We start from the raw sequence: 16,248 nt of genomic DNA on the forward strand, positions 1-16,248 counted from the left end.
CATTCCCTGTGCCAAAACCCAAACACTTATAAATTCACCAAGACACTCTCTTTCCAGTACTCTAATGATTCAGTCACTGCCTAAGTATTCATGCACTGAGCCAGGCCTTAGCACATGGACTTCTTCAAACCCCTATCCACTATGCATGCAGTCTTCTAACCACCTAGATACTTGTCTTTCACACTTTCAATTCCCTAGTCAGTATCCATACAGTTCAGCAAACATCCTGTCACTCCCTTTGCACTCTTCTAGTGACCCATTCAGTACCAAGTACTAATCCATTCCCTGCGCCAAAAGCTTACCACTTATAAATTCACCCAGGCACTATCCTTGCTGTACTCTAATCATTCAGTCAGTAACCAAGTACTCATGCAGTGAGCCAGGCCTTAGCACATGGACTGCTTTAAATGCCTATCCAGTATGCATTCAGTCCTCTAATCAGCTACACAGTTGTCTTTCACACCTTCAATTCCCCAGTTAGTATTCATACACTTCTAGCAAACACCCTGTTTCTCACCCAGTGTGTCTCTTTATAGTACTGTAATCATTCAGTCAGTTAGCATGTAGTCTTTTAGTGAGGTAGGCTTTAGGGCATGAACTGCTTCAAAGTAGTATGCACTATGCATGTAGTGTTTTAACCATTGTCACACTTGTGGTTCTGGGCTATAGTTTCTTAGTCAGTTTTTATATTAAGGTGCCGATCACGATCCGGTAAAAAAATTCCCCGTACGACTCGTATCCGGTCTTTTTACCGTACGAATCGTACAAGTGCCGTACAAACTGCCAATTACGATTCGCATGGGAAAAAGTCCATACGAATCGCATTGGGAATTATTCCCCACACGTCCTCGGGTCGGAAAATGTGTCCGACACGTCCACGGATGATTTACCGTACAAATGTGAAAAGTGAAGTCCGACCGCGGAATTACGATCCATCCCGTGCGTCCGATGTTACAACCGTATGGAAAAAACACCGTCCGCACCGAACTCCCATAGCAACCATGGAGACATGTGCCCGCATACGCGCCGACCCTCCCCCCCAGTCCCCGTATGTACGTGCCGACCCCCCCCAGCCCCCGTACGTACGTGTCGAACCCCCGTGTATGTACACCCATGTACGTGTCGAACCCCCGTGTATGTACACCAGTGTACGTGTCGAACCCCCCGTGTATGTACACCCGTGTACGTTCGAGTCGTACCCCTATGCGCTGGGGGTACGCACCGTACATACACGGGTGGGGGTACGACTCGAACGTACACGGGTGTACATAAACGGGGGTTCGACACGTACACGGGTGTACATACACGGGGGTTCGACACGTACACGGGTGTACATACACGGGGGGTTTGACACGTACACGGGTATACATACACGGGGGTATGACATGTATACGGGTGTACATACACGGGGGGTTCGACACGTACACAGGTGTACATACACGGGGGGTTCGACACGTACACGGGTGCACATACACGGGGGGTTCGACACGTACGTACGGGGGCTGGGGGGTACGACTCAAACGTACGGGGGCTGGGGGGGGTAGGCGCGTACATACGGGGGCTGGGTGGGGTCGGCGCGTACATACGGGGGCTGGGGGGGGTACGGCACGTACCGGGTCACCTACTCTGGTCGTTTCATGCCGTACTTCGCTTTTCCGGCACTTTTTGGGTGCCGTGAAAATATTGCCGTCCGGACTGCTGTCGGTTCGAATCGTACTTCCTGGGTTGTGAAACGCTGCCTGAAAGTGTCCCGACGTCACGTCGCAGCATTCCCGGATCACATTTGTATGTATATTTTCGTCGGTCGGTGTTTTTTACGATTCGTACGGAAATGGTGTTTCCGTGTGAATTGTAATTCCATGTTTGTAAAGTTTTACGACCGGGTACGAGTCGGACGGAGAAAACGCTCCGACCGACGGTTCGTACCTGGTTTTTACCGGATCGTAATCGGCACCTAAATGTGTTTGTATAGTAATGGAATAGTGTAAATTTGAAAGTTATTAATATACATTTATTTGTGATTCTTTTTTACAGATACTGTTTTTCAACGTTAAAATAGAGAAATTATGCCAGAACAAAAAAAGAAAAAGAAAAGAACAGAGACAGGAGGATTATTTGAAGAAACACCAACCACAAGTATTGAATGAACAAGATAATGTGGCTAAAAGGAAAAAATCTTCTGGTAAGATCACAAAGCAATTTATTAAAAATGTTTGTAGGAGCAAACAGAATGTAGATAATGCTGGAACTTCTGAGAATTTTTCAAGTAAGAAAAAAATTCAAAATAAGAGGAAAAGTAAAAAAGCAAATGTTCAGTCAAAGGAGATAAACACCCTTATGCATCAAGCCAAAATCCAGTCGGTAAAATACCGATTCGTTAATAGCTCCCGGTATTGAGGTAAAAATACCCAATCCCAATGCATCAACCCAAAACCTGAGCAAATAACGAATCGCAAAATAAATAACCGCGAACATACCGAATCGCTAATACCCAAAATGCTAATTTACCGAATCGCTATATACCGAATTAGCAATTACCGAAATCACTATTAGCTCCCGGTAACTGCCAATAGCAAATAACGAATCGCACCCCAATGCAACAAAACTCGCTAATAACGAAAATCCCAAGAATCGCTATTTTGCAAGAGCTAAATAAGGGGAATCCAAACCTGGAGGTAAAGTGGAAAAAAAAAAAAGAAGTAAATGCAAAAAAAATAAATACATGTGCGAATGCTTGAGGCAATCACCAAACCCTTAAATGTGGCCCAGGAGACCCTGTTGGCTCCCACAAAATGGCTGTCCTCTACGTGCTTGCAAGGAGGATGCGGATCAATGCAGCAGGACAGCGCAGGAGAAGGGTCCAGGAGCGAGTATACAGACTGCGCATCACCTTGCTCGGGCAGAATGAGGACGAGGTGTACCAGAAGTACCGCCTCAATCGTGCCATGATCATGCGCCTGATTGCAGACCTGGGACCATTACTGCAGCACCAGACACACAGGACAAATGCTATCCCTGCGCACGTTCAGGTCCTATGCAGCCTGCACCTACTGGCCTCAGGGAGTTTCCAGGGGGAAATTGCGGTGGCTGGAGGTGTGTCACAAAGCGCACTGTCACGCTTCTTTAGGAGATTCCTAGATGCCATGCTGACAATGCTACACACACACATCAGCTTCCCCACAACCCCACAGCAGTTGGACCGCACCAAACAGGCAATCTACCAGGTGGCACAATTCCCACATGGATTGGATGCATCGACTGCACGCATATCCCCATATGTCCTCCCGCAGCAAATGAGTACATATTCCGGAACCGCAAGTCATACCACTCGATCAACCTGCAGGTTGTGTGCGATGCCAATAACATCATAACGGACCTAGTGGCACAATTCCCAGGGAGCACACACGACTCCTACATCTTCCGCCACAGTGGAATGCACAGGCGACTAATCAACGGAGAATTTGGAGAGGGAATCCTGCTAGGTACGTAGAAATAAGCTTCCCCACCCCAACACCACACATGTATGTACATCACCAATGCTAAGTCTATGCTCCTATCTTCTGGGTGACAGTGCCTACGCCCTGCGTGAATACATACTCACCCCATACTTAAATCCTGCAACCCCGCAGGAACATCGCTACAACGCTGCACACATCAGCACCAGGAATGTGATAGAGCGGACTTTTGGGATTCCCAAGAGCCGCTTCCGAATCCTCCACAAGACTGGCGGCGCCATGCTATACCAACCTGAAACATGCTGCCAGATAATTGCTGTATGTGCAATGCTGCACAACATTGCCACCATAAGGGGGATACCCATAGAGGTGGACAGGGATGACGACCACCGGGATGACCAACCACCCGCCCAACAACGACAGGCACACATCCCAAACACAGCAGAGGGCCATAGGAGGCGGACATACATAATGCAAAATAATTTTTGAAACATGGGAAAATGAGACATTACAAGTTAGTATGTGGTGCAACTGTTTAATGCACAGTAGCACTGAGGATTGTGCAACAAAACTAGCATTGTAAATCATGCTCTGATTGCATTCATGTAAATAAAAGGTGCCTTAAAGTCAGGCCTGTGCATACACAATAATTGGATGGCCATGGTTGCCCCACCATGGTCCTGCATGCATGTCCAACTGTCTAGTGGCGCTTGCCACGTACCCCAAGCCTCCGCTCAGGTGTATCCAATGCCTCACCACGGCCTGTCCCCGTGGAGGCACGCGAACTGCGGCGCCTGGTGCTGGCCTCTGCCAGTGACACGCTGCTGACACTGGAGGCAGCCTCACTTGTGTCATCCCCTCCCAATGCAGCAGCACTACATGTGCTGCTCTGAAGGTGTTCCACAACAGTGGTGATGTGTCCCAGTGACTTAGCGACATCCCCGCAGAAGTGCCCAAGGTCCACCTGCAGGGAGACTGTGCGGCGTGCCAACACAGCGGTGCTGTTGCTGTGCCGTGTTATGGCCTTGTTAGCGGCGGCGGAACGCAACATTAGCTGCCGATGACTCCTCCTCTGGGACTCATGGCCCTCCCTCATGGCACGGGTGAGCTCATGTACCTCCTCCCTGAGCTGAGTATTGCCCTCTGCAACCGCAGTGGTCTGGTCCCTGACCGCCGTGCCCATGTCGGTGACTGCTGCAGTCATGGCGCGCATCTCCCTCGCAAGGCGCACGATATTGCAGCTAATGCTAGCCACATGTCGTCCCTGCAGGCGCTGTGTACGCAGCATCCTCTCCTCGATTGCAGAGGTTGTTGGGACATCCTGTTCGGCGGAGGAGACGGAACTGCGACGAGCCCTGTGACGCCGTGCGTGTCTTGAGCCTCCAGGTGGTGCATCAGGTGGTGTGTATGTGCGCTGCCTGGGTGCCAATTGCGGGGGGGGTGTTACCATCTCCTGCAAGGGCGCAACTTGGTGCCTGTGCCTCTGCGCTATTGTGGCTGTACTAGCTGCAGCCTGTTTTGCTGGTGCCGTTGCTTGTGGCGCTGTTGCTGGTGCCTTGGCTAGTGGCGCTGGTGCTGGTGCCTTAGCTTGTGGCACTGGTGCTGGTGCCGTTGATTGTGGCGCTGGTGGAGGTGGTGCTGGTGGGGTGGCAGGTGTTGGCGATGCGTGCGCATCCTGCGCTGTCTCCTGGTCTGACTCGACAGGTGTCTCCGAAATGATCAGCTGGTCGCTGTCGTCAGAGTCCCCAGGTGATGCATCTGTGTGTGAAACAGTGCATGGTTAGTGGGATGATTACACCTACATAGTGTTGTACCCATTAATGTCCCTCTGTGGTCCAACAAATGAACAGTCTCCATCCATGTACAACTGATGTGGTGTATGCTCATTGGATTTACGCCTGTACATGCACACTGGGCTGACTAGACTACAACTCCCAAGATGCACTAGTGTCATGTGTGGAGCTGTCTGTGCCAGAGCTGCAGACACAGTGAGATTGGGCTGGGGGCATGGGTATGGATTTACGCTATGCTGGGTGTGGCACAGGCATGCATCTTACCTTGGGCACTTGTGGCTGCGCCGGACGTGTCCATCTGGGTCACCCCCACGACGGCTTCCCGCTCTATCGTCCCTTCCACAAGGTCCTCCAGGGCTGTGTTGGATGGTGCTGTAGATGTGCCGCCTCCAGTCCTGCTAGCCTCCCGGAGCCTCTCCGCAATCCTCTCTTTGGCGCGCTTCCGCAGGTCATACCACCGTTTTTTAAGGTCGTCGATGCTGCGGGTAGTGACGCCAACCGCATTCACCCTCTCACGGATGCGCAGCCAGATGCGCCGCTTCTCTGTCTCAGGCACCTTGAGGGACAGCTTGCCAAAGAGGCGGTCGTGTTTGCTGGAGACTCCCTCGATAAGGTACTCCAGCTCCCTGTCCGAAAACTTCTTCTTGCGCTTGCGTGCAGATTCTGCGCTGGATGGCACTTACTGCGCCATGATGGATGTCTGATATGATTTGCAGAATCGGTGTGGCCTCACTCTGCACAGGCAGTCTTTCTTCCCAGCTCCTGTCTGCTCCTCTGTCGAGGCTATGTGGGTGGGGCAGCAGTATTTCCTGGTTGGTGATGTCATCTGCACGTTCCCGGCGCGACGCGGCAATTTGCGATTTCGCTATTACCGATTCGGTAATAGCTAACTCGGTATTACCGAACTCGCTATTAGCTAATTCGGTATTACCGAACTCGCTATTTGCTAGTGAGGCCGTTTGCGTGCCCCGCTATTAAGGAATCGGTAAATTTAGCGATTTTTAAGGAATCGTTAAATTTTACCGAATCTGTTGATGCATGCCATTTACCGATTCCTTAATGGCGATTCCTTATTTTTCGCTATTAAGGAATCGGTATTCGTTTGGTTGATGCATATGCCCCAAAGTATGGTAAAAGAAGGCACAATCAGTATAAGGACAACGCAAAAAAATATTTTATAAGAGAGTAGTGCATAATTTGCTGAAAGATGTGAAGAAATATAAAAAGAGAGCTTTATTTTATAAAAAGAAGAAGCATATTGAAAGCATTGTGGAAAAGGCTTTTGAAGTAAAAAGGAAACTGTTTATTTTAGTGTTAAACAGAATTCGATCACTAGATAAACCAATATATGTAATGAAGGCCGAAAGTAGGAGGAAAAGAGATATTAATAAAAAAAAAATTGTGATTTTTTTTGGGAGAATGGAAACACAGTTCTAGTTCAGAGCCTTTTTTTAATGAAGAGAGTTTTTCACTGGGCGAAAAATTATTGTATGCAGTTGACACCAGTGGTAGAGGTTATGAGGTTAGTGACGGTAGTCCAATGGAGAAAGAGAAAATGGTTGAAAGAAATGCAGAAGAAGTGATAGCTGATGAAGTTTTAGGGAGACGTGCTAAAAACCCTGTGTTCACTTGGGATTGCAGTAGTGTTTGCAGTGTACGACAGGAATCTATTGAAAAAATATGTCGTTTTTTACGAGCCTATACTAAAAAAAGTGTAAAACAAAAGATTAAGCTGTTGCAAGGACTAGACCCTTACAGAGTGAGAAAACATACTTGTTTGCAAGGTCATTCTCTGGCTTGTCTTTCTAGGAAAGTTTGTCAAAGTGTTTTTCACCATTTTAGAATGCTGGCAGTACATCATAATCAAATGCGGAAGTTAGTGAGAAGGTTGTATTATGCAAAAAGTCCAGCACTAAAGTTAAGTGAGTTGAACAGTGCTCTTTTGCGTGGGTCAGTATCAGATGTGAAGCATGTCTGTGAGGATATTGAGTTTTGTTACTTTGGGCCTCAGCAAGAGAGTGAAGAAACTGACACATTAGTAGAACAAAATGTTGAAGACAATGTAGAACCCGTAATTACAGAAAAATTTGATGAAGAAATCACAAAGTTTAAGGTAATTTCAGGTGAAAGACCAAATGTTTCTTGTATTTGTTGTCAGCCAAGTCACTATAAAAATCAGACTAGAGTTGTCAATCTGTATTTTAAAAGTGAAATAGAAGATAATGATAAGTGGATGGAATTTGCAACTTATTTGATGGTAGAGGATTGTTTTGATTTGGGATGTGAGCAGCGTATTTGCAAATGTTGTTATAAAAAATTAGATGAGAATAAAATGCCTGCTAGAGCTGTTCATAAAAATCTAGAGTTGGTTGCTATTCCTCCAGAGCTGATAGATTTAAATATGTATGAGTCTATTCTCATACAATGTGTTCACCCGTTTCAGGCTATTGTTCGTATGGAGCCCAAAACAAGTAAATTACCTCCATCAGAGTTGCAAAGAGGATTTAAAGGAAGAGTTGTGTATTTACGATTAGATTTAAGGAAAAATATTGAAACAATTGGTGTAGATGATGCAGAAAATGAGCCACTAGTCATTCTAGTTAATGGTGTTCCTACTAAGAATAAGAAAATCTGGCAAGAGTTAGTGGATGTTAGAAAAGTGCAAAAAGTATCATTGTATCTGTTAAAAAATAATGAGTACTATAGAAATGTGTTTGTTGGAGAAGAAGAAATAGATTTAGCAGAAGATACTGAAACATTAAGTGGACAAATTGAAAAAGTGGACATGTCCAGATGTGAAGAGATCTATGAACATTACAGTGTACATCCACTTCATTCCAAAGAGGTGATGGGGAATACGATTGAGTTGTTTCAAATGCAAAAAAACAACAGGAAGTCCCATGAGTGTATGGGAAGAGAGCTTGGAAGGTCGTTGTTTCCCGCAGTTGTTTCCAACAGGAAAAGGTGGACGATATGATGAACGTCCTGTGCAGATTCCTGCATCTGAATATCAGACAACAAGATTATATGCAGAAGATCCAAGATTTCGTCATCGTATCCCTTATATGTTTCATCTTCTGTTTGAAAGTGACTTGTCTGGACTTTCATATGCAGTAAATCACATTTTAAAAACTGGAATGCATCTTCAAAATGTGACTGCAAAGGATTTTATGGATAAAGTGCATCAGAGAGATGATCATTTAGAACCTCAGTTGATTAATCTGATGGCATGTCACCGTGGGACTAATGAATATTGGTACCGTCGACATGGAGAACTGAAATGTATGCTACGGAACTTGGGAACTCCTACATGGTTCGTTACACTAAGCTGTGCTGAGTATGCTTGGGATGATTTACTTGAATTTCTTCGAGAGGCAAATTCCAATATAAAAAATATTGAATACAAGACACCTGGAGAATTGTGCTCTTTGAACCTGTCAATGTATGCAGATATTTCAATCATAGATTTGAAGATTTGATGTCTTTCATCTGCAATAAAAAGAATCCTCCTCTTGGAGAAGTTGTGGATTTCTTTTGGAGAAAGGAGTATCAAGCAAGAGGTGCTCCTCACATACATATGTTGTTATGGGTCAAGGACGCCTCCAAATTTGGAACAGATTCAGATGAAACTGTTTTGTCTTTCATTGAAGATTATGCTACATGTGCTCTTCCCAATAGCAGAGAAGATAAAAACTTAAAACAACAAGTCTTACGATTTCAAAGCCACAGGTGTGGAAAATACTGTAGACGAAAGTACAAGTCAAAGGATAAGTTCTATCCCAAATGTCGTTTTGGATTTCCATGTCCTGTATTATCCAAAGGAAGAGTGAACAGTTTTAAGTCTCCGAAAAACACCTACAACTTAAGAAGAAGCGAAGAATCAAAATACATAAATGACTACAATCCAGTTATTTTATCCATGTGGAACGCTAACATGGATATTCAGTATGTTGCGGCCAATTCCATTGCTGTTGCTCGATATGTAACGTCTTACATTACTAAATCAGAAAAGACTGAATTGAAAGAAATGTGGGAAGAGATTTCTCACGAGAAGACTCTAAGTAAGAAATTATTCAGTTTCAGTTTGAAGATGTTATCGCATCGTGAAATTGGAGCATATGAATATTCAGATAGGTTATCATCTGCAAATCTATATTCCAAAAGTAGACGAACCATTTGGGTGAGTCTAGGTCTTGCAGGAATGCGAAATCGGGTACTGAGATCTGTTCAAGAAATTGAATATTAAGCAGAAAATGATCCTGAAAGTACAGATATTTTGAAAACCAATATGTTGGACACATACTATCCAAATAGAAGTCATCATCTTGAGAACATGTGTCTCTATGAAGTGCTGCAAAACTACACTTTTAAACGGAATACTACAGAGAACATCAACGATGGAAAATATGCAGTGATTGGTTCCGAAGGATGTCTGGTGAAACAAAGGAAAGGAAATTTAATTAATCACAGAAATCTGAGTTGCGACACTGCTGACAAAAGGGAATTTTACTATTTAGCCCTTTTGCAAATGTTCAAACCATGGCGTTCAGAACTGGAATTACTTGGAGATTTTCCCAGCTATGAAGAGTGATTTAATGCTTCTAAAGAGCATACAATGTAGTGCTTTAGCAAATTATGTCAAAATGTTGAATAATGAAATTGATCAAGAAGCTATAATTGCAGCTGAGATTGCTAGAGACAGTTTTCAAGACTGTCAAAGTTCTGCTGCACTGAGTCAAGATCCACTAGGACAACCAATTGTTGAAAATGAAGCAGCGATTGCAATGAATGAGGTGGAAACAGCAATGTCTCAAACACAAGAAGATGCAATACACTTAGAAGAGCAACTAAATGTTGAACAGAAACAAATATATCAGCAAGTAAAATAGCAGATTGACCATGGATTACTTCATGAAAAGAGAGGGTGCTCATGTATGTCATTTCAACCTATCCGAATGTATGTGCGTGGTCAAGCTGGAACCGGAAAAAGTTTCTTAATTAAAGTAATTACAAGTTATCTGCAAAAAACAACTGAGTCGCATTTGTCTTGTGTTGTCACTGCTCCAACTGGGTTGTCAGCACATAACATTAAAGGAATTACTTTACATCGTTTACTAATGCTACCAGTAGAGCATGAGAACAAATTGGAATACCACAAGCTATCTGGAGAAGCTTGTTGTGAAGTTTCAAGAGTCCTGAAGAAAATGAAACTTCTCATTATTGATGAGGTGAGCATGGTTTCAAACTTGATGCTTGCCTTTGTGCATTTAAGAATGCAGCAAATTATTAAAACAGAGTATGACGTGTTATTTGGAGGAAAACACGTCATAGTTTTTGGAGATCTACTGCAACTGACTCCGGTAAAAGGACAACCGGTATTTAAAACACTTGCCCATGAAGATACCAGAAAGTCTCTTGGCAGTGTTGGTAATGTGAACATTTGGAGTAATTTTGAATACAAAGAACTGACAACTAATATGCGCCAGGCAAATGATGCTGAATATGGAAGTATTCTTCAAGATATAAGAATTGGAATTCTTTAAAAAAAGGGAAAGAAGCTTTGGAGAGTCGATTACTTTGCAACATCTTTCCAAATGAAAATGCAGTTCCTGCAAAAGTGTATGTGAAAATTGCTAAAAATAAGTCAGTGATTTGCTTAATGCCAACACTGTATGAGTGTTCAATATTCAACGAAGAATTATTAAAACTGGAAAATGAAGAAATTCTAAAAATGGAAGCCATTGATAAAATACTGCATGAAGGAATCACTATTATTTTGACGGGTAAGTTGAGATCAAAACTGGATTGTTTAGAAAAAAAAATATCTAAAACTGCTGGTTTAGAAAAGACACTATATGCGTGTGTAAACTGTCGGGTAATTTTAAGGCGTAATTTGGATGTAGAGAAAGGTTTAGTTAATGGTGCAATGGGCAAAGTGGTGGATTTTGTGAATTTTCAGAAAAAAGAAGGAATTTAATTTTTAAAAATTAAATTTGATCAGATTGAAGAAGTTAAAGAAATTGGTTGTTGTTCAGTTCGTTTTTTGCTTGTTAAAGATTTATATGTCCGTAGGAAACAATTTCCATTTTCTCTGGCATATGCAGTGACTATTCATAAATCTCAAGGATTAAGTGTAGACAGTGCAGTATTTAAAGAGGGTATGGCATATGTTGCTTTGTCGCGTGTCAGAACATTATCTGGTTTGTTTTTGATTGATTTTGATGAGACAAAGGTTACTGCAGATGCAAACTGTGTAAAAGAGTATAATAGGTTAAGAAGGGTGTATGCTCCAAATTTAGGTCAATATCCTTTATTTGAAAAGCGTGTGGTTGGTCGAAAAAGAAGGTTAGAGAATATCTGTTCTGAAGGTGTCAAGAAAAGAAAAGAACAAGTTAATGTTGTGATTGCAGGTGAAAATAAATTGGACACTGTTGGAGAGATTGTTGGTTATCAGTTTGAAAATAGTTCTGGTGTCAACTGCTATGCTAATGTAGTGGTCAATGTTGTTTTTTATCTGGAAGGTTTGCAAGAACAAATTATTCACAATCGAGAAAAAAGATTTTGTTCTCTGTTGCATTCTGTTTATGAAAAATTGACAACAGATAGAAGTAAAATACAATCTGTTTCAGATGTTCGTAGTCTTTTGGATGTGTGTTCTGTTTCTACACAATTTACACAAAATATCCAACAAGATGCTCAGGAATTTTTAATGTATATGCTTACCATTTTTGAAAATGAAGGTGTAGAAATAGAAAATATTTTTGGCCTTTCTTACAAATGGGAACATTATTGTGAAAATTGCATGTATACATGTAACAGGAATGTAGACACTGAGAGATTTCTGTATTTACCATTACCAGACTGTAAATCAGTGTCTTTAAATAAATTAGTGAAAGGTGCAATTCAAAACATGGAATGTAGCCAATGTAAATCAGAAATGTTATCCACATTATTCTTAACAAAATATGAATAATACATAATTTTAATAACGCAACATTGTACAGCTGCCGGAAGAAAATTGGATACTTTAATAAAACAATTTGTAGCAGCACAACTATCAATATCAGGAAGGACTTTTGTAGCAATTGTAATAATTTTCCATGATGGTCCTTCCACCACATCTGGACATTACACTGCCTATCTAAAATGTGACAAAGGGTGGACACTTTGTAATGATGCCCAGTTGGTTTTCAAACAACGTTTGCCTAGTGAATTACCAAATTCCTACCTAATATTTTTAAAGCCAAAGTTTTAGGAAGATAATTCACTCTCTGAGGAATTTATTATTATAATGTAATAGGACTACCATTGGACAATTTACAGAAAGAAGAAGTGTAAAAATACCATTTGGCCTCAAGGAAAGGTATATTTTTGAATTATGGACTTTTTGGTGGTCATTTATTCGGTGATTATTTTAATGCAGCAACATTTACAGTTTTTACAATTTAAAGTTATAAAATTTTGTAATCTGTAAGCATTTCATATATGTGTGATTTGTATTTTCTGGTATTTTACTGAGAATCGGATGTTGTTGTTTTTTTAACAATCTTTCTGATTGTTTTTTTTTTCCCGCTGTTAAGTGATGAGTACGATTAAAATCACTATTTTTAGTGAAATTCAATATATTCTGAGAACAGCGAAAAAGGCAAACAAATTACTTTGTGGAAATTATGCTGTGTTATAAAAAATGTATTATTACATGTTATAATCTTTTTTTCTTTTCTTTCACAGATCCACATTTTTAAAACAAGCAATTTATATGAATTTAGATTGCAATTAATATTTGAAAAAACTGTATACCATTTTTTATTCCTATTATTGTGAAGGTAAGTTGAAGTAAGTCTCAATATGCAGAATGACGAGGTCTGCAAGAACCTAAAAAGTTGAAACATGTTTCTAAAAACACTCTGTTTATACGTATGTAGTTTTCAAATCTGACCGTAATCAGATATCATGTGACCTGCAAAAAAAGAGATTTGAGGGGTTCATAATATTTCCCATTGTACCTATTGAAGGACCGCAATCATTTCAATCATTCTTCTTTGAACATCTTTGGAGACAAAACCCTGTGCTTACCTTCTATCATTCGCAAGGAATTTTGAAACTGGAAATATGTCACTTTTTGTAACATAGTTATTGCGCAAGACACTTTCATATTTACAAAGAGAGGAAAGAGCACTCTGTGCACTTTTTATACTCCATGTAAATACAACCTCATCATACACACCACTTTGCGTTGAAAGGGTGTTCTATAAGTGTTGTTGTGCATGATTGCACTGAATACTCATAGAACAAGACATATGTCTAGATTTATCAGAAATCATGAATCTCGATATGTGTGTGAATGGTGCATCATTCTAAAATTGGTGTAGGAAAGCACAAGAAAGAGAATTGTTTTAATTTCTCCACATTTTTATATCTTCAATGCATGCTAAAATGTTCAGCATACATTGAAGGAGAAAAATGCATTTTCTGATGTGTCTTCCTGCACAAAAACAAACAGCACATGACACAGATATCCTTGCACTATGGTGCAAGGGTGCCTGTGTCACCACATGGATGCAGTTTAAGCAGCCGTGCAGAGAGAAGCATAGATTTGCAACATATTTATGTACATATATTGCATCCCTATGCTTCAGAAGTACTACAGCACACTGCAGTTAAAGAGGTTACTGTGTGATGCTGCAGCACTTTCTCATAGTTCTGCACTTATACATTCGCCATACGCTACTAATGCTACTAATGCATTCATTCAGTCAATTACGTACTACACATACATTCATCTAAACTTTCACACACTAACAAAGAAATTTAGCTCTTTTTTAAACCAGGAAAGTTAGTTCTTAAAATAACTTTTTTTTTTTCTTCTTACTTCTTTTATAATTTTTTTTGAGTTTTCTGAACAATTCTTTTGTTTTTTCTGCAAAAAAAACCTAAAAAACAAAACTGGAGAAACCAAACAATGAACTTCAGGGAACAATAAAAACAAATAATAAAAAAAAAAAATAGCAAACGTGACTTTCTTGCCGGCGGCAGATCAGATCGATCGACTGCTCACCATAGCACAAAGTCGCATTGCACTTAGTGCAGAGCACTTTTAAAAATTGAAATTGAGGACGGATGTCCAAGGTTTGGGCTGATGGATGCACTCTTGATGTGCTTGGCTGCGATGAGGTGGATGGCGCAGGAGCAGGAGTATTTCTCATCCGTCGGCACTCTTCTCGTGCCACATTGTTTGGATGAAGGGTCCTCATGTGCTTCATCATACTTGCCGTGCCGCACGAGTATTTCTTGTTAGGATCCCCTCGCGACAGTACTCTATTGCAAATCTTGCACGTGACCAAGGTGGCATTGGTCTTATTCTGCCCCTCGGGAAAAGTAAAAAATTTCCACACCACTGAAGAAAAACGTTCTCTGGGTGGTGCCCCCACCAAAAATTCATCCTCAGAAGTATGAGGTGATGCAGGTGATGCCTGCTGCCCTGAAGCCATTTTTGGTTGAAAAAAGTTAGAGCTAAGTGTAAACTTAGTCTAAAAAATATTCTTCTCTCCAAAGAGATGGTGCTCTAAAGAAGGTCAAAGAAGAATGATTGAAAGGGGTGGGGTCTTTCAATAGTTAGAAGAGGAAGTGTAATGAACCAATCAAATCTCTTTTTTGCAGGTAACATGGGATCCGCGCACCCTGCGCTGACGCAGCACGCACCCAGCGCGCATACGCGAAATTGAATAATTTTTTTTTATAGGATTAGATGTAAAAATATATTAGTTTTAAGACTAGTTTAGAGTTTGTCTTCAATTAATATTCACATGAAATACATCTATATATGTTTTTTTAAATGTTAAATATTTCGCGGGATCTGCGTACCTACCGCATCATAGATGCAGATGACGCATCGCGGAAGCGCGTAAACGTCGCGTTACGTACATCGAATGTGGCGCGTATAGGCTGGGAGACGCGTACCGGGCGCATTGCAATCGCGCACTAAACACGTACCCAACGCATACCATGCACGGATGCTATCGCGTAAGGGTCGAGAACAGTGCACGTAGGGTGCGCGGATCCAAAAACAGTGAAAAAATATATATAAAATAAAGTTTTGAACATATAGTTAAAAAAATATGTTTGAAAAACCCATTAAGTTCAAATAATCTTTTTTAATTTTTAAAAGAATTAATTGAAAAAATAGGTTTAAAAAATGGTGATAAAAAAGTATTTAAAAGAAACGTAATTAATGTAATTGACATACTGAATTTCAAAAATATACAAATCCAATCAAAATCATTAAACATGATATCTTCAGAGATAAGTTATAGATAGGAACTAGCATTTAAAAAACCTTTGAAATTCACTGAAAAAAACATAGGTTTCATGCACGTTATAGTTAGGAATTGGCATTTAAAAAACCTTTGAAATTCACTGAAAAAAAACAAAGGTTTCAGGGGTGTTATAGTTAGGAATTGGCATTTAAAAAACCTTAGAAATTCACTGAAAAAACCATAGGTGGAGGAGGAGCCTAGCGCTTGACCAAGATGGCCGCGTGAGCTCAGAGCTCCCGAGACCCTCGCGCCCTCCGTCGACTATCCTGTCTCTAATCCTGTCGGTATGCATGGCATCGTGTGGATGACCTGTCAGGGAGGCGATTGATGCTACCCGCGGTCGGATCGCCCACCGGGAACCGGACTTATGCCTGGCGGAAGATTGCGGCCTATCTCCGAGGGAGGCCAGGGGCTAGAGTTGGCAGGATGCCCGACTCCTAGTTGAACAACAACGGCCAGGCGAGGTGTGAACTGTCTGACGGAGGTCCCCGTCCTTTCACTTTCGCTTTCTCTCCCTTTGTCAGCCCTGCCCCTGGAGCGCTCTTGGTGGCTTTATTACCCTATGGACGCTCTGCAGGCTACTCTGGCGGCCCACTGCAGAACTGATCACTCCTGATTCCTTTCGTTGAGAGGGACCCGTCTTATCTGAACCGACCTGCTTGGTGTCAACCATGTCGGGCAAAG

This window comes from Triturus cristatus, chromosome 2_2 (assembly GCF_964204655.1).
Source record: "Triturus cristatus chromosome 2_2, aTriCri1.1, whole genome shotgun sequence".
NCBI classification, from domain to species: Eukaryota; Metazoa; Chordata; class Amphibia; order Caudata; family Salamandridae; genus Triturus; species Triturus cristatus.